Below are 6961 nucleotides of genomic sequence, written 5' to 3'. Positions count from 1 at the left end.
AACGGAGTAACAGAAGATACCTGCAGGGTCACACAGTTTCACTTGCAGTATTTTCTAAGCAGCTATCATCACAGGAGTCCTGCCTGTGATTTGTCACTAGTCACTGTGTTCTTTACAGTATAATATTTACCTGTGCTCTGATGCTGGGTGAGAAACCCTTTTTTGTTCCTGGCTGTTGGAGGTAGGGAATACCTTTTTAAATGGTGAGAGAGGTGCATTATGCAGTTTGCAGCTTATTCATGAGAAAGCTCAGAACAAGTACCAGGAAATAATGTCATAACTTAATAGTTGAAGTACTATCTTCACAGGGAAGATTCATGCTAGTACAGCACCTATAAATCAGTGTTGGTACAGAGCATCGTTAGGTATGCAACCTTTCTTAGGTGATAATTCCCATAATTTGGGTATTGACCTTGTTCTATGTTGTACAGATTTGTAATCTGTGTTTTTTTGAATGATCCCCACAGGTGGGACATTTCTAATGTGAAATCACACTGTGAGACACCTCTGAGTGTGCTGGGAAGATAGGATTATAAATATTCATTGCTTTTGCAACCTTGGGCTATGAATGTTTCAAATTTTATAAGCGAAGCAGAACTGGGCCTAGTCAGAGAATTTTAAAAAAAAGCCTCACAACTTTGCTAAATCCAGGCGATAAATAAAGCAGAATGGGTAAGAAAATGAAAGTTTTTCTGCTAGGTTGATTTTGAACCAACATGCCAATTTGATTAGGAGAAGTACATAAGCACAATATAAAATCTAATCACTTATGACAAAACCAAGTCAGGCTAGGTTTCCCCTCCCTTGGAAATACAATAACTGCTTTGCCGTTCAGTTTCATCACTGAAGAACAAAACACCATGACCTGTAGATTTGATCATCTCGCAATTTACCTCCCAGTCTGAGGAACAAGCGTGGGTGCTGTCAGGCTCCCCCATGCTGTCCCATCCCTTTCCATGGTGAGACCTGATCACCAGCCATGGGAAATACAATCAGAGCAGCGACCAGATCGTGGACCTGGAGAAAAATCTAGCTCGAATCGTGTGTAATGCCACTAGCAGTTTATTTCAACCAACACATCTGACAAGCAAGGGATGAAGGGCACTAGGAGCTCATTTTGTTCCTTTCCTACTTAATTTGTCCAGGTACAGAAAAAGGACTCGTTAATGCTTGGCCTCTGCATGTGCTCTGCAACAAGATACAGCAAAGCTCAGTCCTCAAGCTGCCTCCTTGTGGCCAGGTACAAACGTGTTTGAGTTTTTTCTTTCTTAGAGAGTAGCTTTGCAGATAATTCATTTCAGTGGAAAATATAATCTTATATACCTCCCCCTGATCACTGATGGATTCCCCAGGTTTATGTGGCAGAAGTTCATTATGAGCCCCTACTGCCACTGGGTTCATGGGATCACCCTGCCAGAGTCTGAAAATCACGCCCCTGCACAGCTCAGAGTGTCATGGTTTTTGCACTGGGTTGATACTCATGCGATGTCCTTTGCGTCACAGGTGAATCTCTAAATCTTTACACCACTGGCTATTGAGGGCCATTCCTCCTCACTCTCTCTCTCTTTTGTTGTTGCTGTTGTGTTTTTGTTTGTTTAGAGTTTTATGTTTGATTAAGGGTTTCTTTTGTTTGTTTGTTTGGGTTTTTTTTTTTCCAAACCGGGAAATACTCTAATATTGAATGTTGAACACATTTTCACAAAGTGAAATCAATATTTTCCAGTTAGCCCTGGAGTACATCTTTAAAGTGCAAAAAAAAACCCCAAACCCAGAGCTCAGCTTAAAGCCTCTCCTAGTTTGTGAGTTGTTAAGTGGTATGAATTCAGTGGAGGAATTGGGGATGGGTGCCTTGAGGATGACTCACAGGAGGGAATTCTCAGGATCTGTCACAGTGGAACACAGTAGCACAGGACATAAAAATGGGTTCCAAATGTAGATCTCTGTGCAGAGTCTACTGTTAATGCCTCTTTTTTTTTCTCTCTACGTGACAGTTGGTGTTGTTGGGGAAAAATAATAAGATAATTTTGCAATTAATTTGATAATCCTTGATGACCTATTTTGTTATAAAATGATGGGATTGTGTACATCAGTGTGTATTTCATAATGACTAGAGAATAAGAGTGCTTAGATAAGTATAGCTGGGACAGCCAGTGCAGGAGCTGAGTCTGGGACTCCTCCCTGTCTTTTTCTTGCTATTTCTTTTAGAGAAACAGGATTTTACCGAAATGTCCTGGAGTGCATCCAGCTGTCATCTGCAGTTCAAGTTCCATCATACTTTAACTGTTACAAGGATTTACCTCCAGGCCCAGGGGCACCCCTCCTGAGATGAGATCCTTGGGGTTACCATTATGAGATGCAGGGCATAGTTCTTCTACTTCTGCCACTACACCAAATTTCTTGGTTTTCCCAGTGTGCCAATGTACCTATTTATGAATCTGCACTGGAAAACAAATCAGTGAAATGTTGCAAATTGTAAAATTATCCTTTTAACAATTTTTATTATTACCATGAACCTAAATGGCAGTTGGACTAGATGATTGTTGTAGGTCCCTTCCAAGTGAAATATTCTATTCGAGTCTAGTCTAGTCTAGTCTAGTCTAGAGGGGAAAAGGGGAAATGTTTTGAACCGCTTTCCGTGATGGACAGACAATGATGCTGGATCATCTCCTTTTTGACGTGATAAGCCCAAAGCATAATATTCCTGTAAGAGACTTTCCTGGTGCTGGTGGCTCTTTAACAGGGCTTAAGGACACCTTCTTCCAAAAATATACTGTTAACTTGAACAAAGTACAAAGCAAGTGGAGAAATAGTTAAAGCCACAAAAATGTTTTCCCCCAGGATCTGGCCTGCAGCTTTTCCCTCCCCCTAAGCTCATGGGATGACTCATACGCATTTACATTCCCCGCACTTCACATGGCATCTGCTGCTACACATTTGTTGCAGGATCTTGTCTTTGAACAGCTGGTGACAACCCACTTCCTCTTGCTTTCTTCAGCAGAGATTTTTCAATTGTTTCTTGTTGTTTTGATGTGAATCCCAGTGTTGGAAAAACAAGCCCATTTACCCTGATTAGAACCAGCCATTTAAACACTTGCCAATTAACTACCATTTGTTATTCTTCTGAGAACCTAGGAAATACTTTCCCTTTCTCTCCTTTCACTTTCTCTCCCTTCACTTTCTTCAGATGTAATTCCACATGAGCAGAACGAAATCAAGCCCTTTTTGTGTAAAATGGTATTAACATTCCACTTGTTCTCACTCTTCCTTTTGTCCTACAGAGCTAGAGATGAAGGGATCCTTTGCTTTCTTCAAGTTAATAATAATTAGCTCGATGTCATGATAACCACGCTGTCTCCTTAAACACAGAAAAACTGCCACTAATGATGAGTATTACAGACATGACCTTTGGAAAAGCAAACAGGAGAACATCATGCTCACATTAGAAACAATGATACAAAACATGATTAATTTTAATTATTTGGTGCCAATTCTACTAACAGACTTCAAGAAAAATAATTTAACATGCACGTGTTTTTAGCAAAATTAGAGACAGTCTGGTTTATACTAGTCTAGTACATTCAGTGAAACAGAATACCTCTTTCAGGGATTTGATCTCAACTATTTCTATGAAACCATACACTGTCTTTTTATACTTTTAGAAAAATCATGTACTAAAAACTGAGCTAAATGTTTAGCTACTGTTTGTGGGGTTTTTTTTCTTTTTGTCCTCTCGTTCAACACATATAGATTTCCTTGCCAGGGACCACTTTATTACATAAATATTTTAAGGAAATATTAAACTTTCAAGCGCGACTGTCTTGTTTCCATTTTTGAAAATACTCTTGCTTATCTCAGATAACTCCAGCAGCAGTTACTTGAGAAAATGCATATAATCGTATCAGACCTAAAGCAATAAAGGTAAGGACTCTTCTGCTTTAAAATGCTTGCTGTGTTTGTTACTGATTTGATGGTTACACCATTCTGCAGGAATTTTCCAAGTATTTTTTCCCCTTTTTCGTAATTAATGTTGAAGTTACAATCTGTATTGTTTAGACTGTACTGTACTGTTTATTCCTATAAATAATATCTGCTCATATCTTCACCTATACTCTGCCTGTCCCTTAGAATATAGGTATACTTACGGTACATAATGGCTGTTCAGGTGTTCTGCATATCTCCGCAGAGGCAGCTTTGACAACCAACGCATACTCTGTCACAGAGGGCCTGGCTGCAAGAAAGGGGTTTTTTTGGAGGGTCGCACTCGCTTCCTAACATTGCTGGATATGTGGATTGGCCCTCTCTAATACACAGTTCTTTGGGTCCTGAATTTAAATACCTAATAAGCACATGTATTTACTGAATAGTTGCCAAATTTGTTTTTTATTTCTTTGTTTCCTGCGGCAAGGGAGGATTTCAAATCACTTCGCTGCTCAGTGCAAATTGAAAACAGGATCTATTTTTGTTTCTCATTTGACTTCCCAAGATGGATCAGTTGAAACCTGGTACAACACTAATTTACTTAAAGATGTATTATGTGCACTTCGCTAAAATGCTGAGGGAAAAATAGCTTTGCTTTTGCAGTTGTTTGGCCTGAAACCACAATTCCCCATGGAGCTGCATGAAGAAGCCAGAAGAGAGCTATCCACATTTTTTTATGCATATAGCTTTATTGCACTGATTGGCCCATGAACCTGTGCCCTTCTTAAAATATATTTTAAAAGACAGTAGAGGGTTATAAATGGGCTGAAGGTGCACCCTTTCTTTGTAGCTGTGCAAATCAAGGACTGATGTGAAGCATTTGGATTAATCTGCTCCCCCAACCTGACACCAAAACAGAACTTTACTGCCTTATAGCCAGAGATGAAAGGTTTTTCATTTCCTGAAATGCAGTGCAAGTGCCAAGAGAGATGCCAAAAGCCATGATGTTCCTTTTTTTTGCAACAAACCACAAAGGTTAGTTACACATAACTGTTAGATAATTCTTACTGTATTAGCTGTAATTTCCACTTGAGCACACCTTTGGTTGTGGTGCTTTACAGCTGAATGCAGAGCATCTCTCAGTCCCTGGGGCAGTATTGGTAACAATTTACAGTGTGGCAACCTGTGTTATGCCTGCTCTGTGAATAACAGTGTCATTTGTCATGTATTTGAAAAGATTGCCTGTTCAACATAGCTGATGACAAATTTTAGGTTGAGATGGATTTGTCCTCTAGTTCACAGACTGGCTCTTTTTTTTTTTCTCCTCCAGTGTTGTTCACCGCAGGCTAGCCCTTCTGTGCCCTTTCCATTCCCTGAGAGAAGACAGATCTGCAGATAATTGGATATTCAACACCTCTGTTTCAATTGTCATATTATTTGAAGAATCTTGTGCTTTGCTTAATGTTCCTCAAGTAGTCCTCTTGATTATTTACTACGGCAAAGCTGGGGTAAACTTGTTTGCTTCTCCTTTTCTCTCTGCCTGAATTTGATTTCAGAAAGTAATCTCAGATAGAGATGCTGCTGCTGTTGGTTTTGTTGCTGCAAACAGCAACATAGAGTATACCTTATACTATATGAAATGCCAAGAGCAGAATGCATTCTTTTTATTGTGATTTTTTTTGGGGGGGGGGGGCGGAGGGGGGAGTTTTTCCAGAACCGGCATATCTGAAAGCCACAATAGTTGTATTCAGCAAGGTTTTATCTGTAATATTTAATTACAAGAGTTCTGTATTGGAGGGTTTTGTGGTGAGAAAACAGCTGAGGGCACATATGACAATATCTCACTTTTTTCTCTCTCTCCTGTCAATTACCCTTGAGTCATCCCACTTGCTTAAGCTTCAGGTCAGTAAAACAAATTTCAAAGCAGAATCTGGTATATGCTGAGACACCAACTTCATTGCGTGCCTGTAAAAAGCACATATTTTTTCATCATCCTTTTCCCCTAATGTGATTGTTCCTCTGATTTTATTCTAGAGAGGGATTCTAATGCACATTCAATGTGGTTTCATTTAAAGAACTTCTGCATGTCCTCAGTTTCTGTCAGCATGCACTTTATTTCTGTGTGTGTAATTCTGAGGAATTGTTAGTTTTGTTTGTACAATTTGCAAAAGTCATCGGGTCCAGAAGGGGAAAAGTTTATCACAGAAGTTTGATAAGGTGGATAGATTCTCATTATGGAGAATAACAGTAAATATTTCACCATGTGTTCCAGATCTCACAGAATACTTTTATTTATTTTATTGTTAGTTTCAAAAATACTATGGTGTCCTAAGCAGTGTCAGTTATTATGAAACTGAGAATTTCTGTCCCTTTTCATATTTGGGTTGGATGTAAAATTAAGCAAAATCTTGAAATGTCAGAGTTCCATTAAATTGGGACAGAATTGTTTGACATTTTCAATCATAATAACATATTTTTACATTCCTGAAATGGAACAGAATTTCTGTAGCCTAAAGAGAGTTATAGTACTGGTCCTTGTACTATTTCATGGCTCCCCTCTGCTGCTACAGTCCCCACATTGAACCGTAGGATTCTTATACTACACCACATGGAGGAAACACATCTTGAGTGATACAGTGCGTTGCAGCTGGAGTCCTCTAGAGACCCTTGCCCCAAAAGGCTAGGGGACGAAATTAAAAAGTAAACAATGCAATGTAAATATGGGGAAATGTAGGAAAAAAGTGGTGTAAAATACAAGCATTTGGATTTCCATATTTTCCAGTATAGTTCAGTGGAGCATTTCTACTGAGCTCTACTCATTACTCTATTTCCAGGTGTGTGAAATGCTATATAACATAATAATAATTATATATTAAATAATAAATAATTATATAGAATTATATATTAATTAATAATAATGCTAAATATAATGCTATATAACAACTACTCTATTATAGATAAACATTTCAAGGCATCACAGTTTTTCCTATTATTTTAGAGAATACCATACTAGAGGTTAAACGAGGTGTAAAATCTTTCAGTG

General features: G+C 38.6%; 1 long non-coding RNA gene across 1 annotated transcript; it reads left to right on the top strand.

Annotated features, from left to right (window-relative positions):
* The first annotated feature begins 1149 nt into the window (after window positions 1–1149).
* LOC135984516 (uncharacterized) lies at window positions 1150–5386 on the top strand. The gene is made up of 3 exons (XR_010605641.1): window positions 1150–1240; window positions 3856–3918; window positions 5249–5386. It is a non-coding gene; the product is annotated as an uncharacterized LOC135984516 (long non-coding RNA).
* Window positions 5387–6961: the final 1575 nt, after the last annotated feature.

The sequence above is a fragment of the Caloenas nicobarica genome, chromosome 1, assembly GCF_036013445.1.
Source record: "Caloenas nicobarica isolate bCalNic1 chromosome 1, bCalNic1.hap1, whole genome shotgun sequence".
NCBI classification, from domain to species: Eukaryota; Metazoa; Chordata; class Aves; order Columbiformes; family Columbidae; genus Caloenas; species Caloenas nicobarica.
Note: the sequence above shows the minus strand (reverse complement) of the source record. Positions and strands in the feature narration are given on the sequence as shown.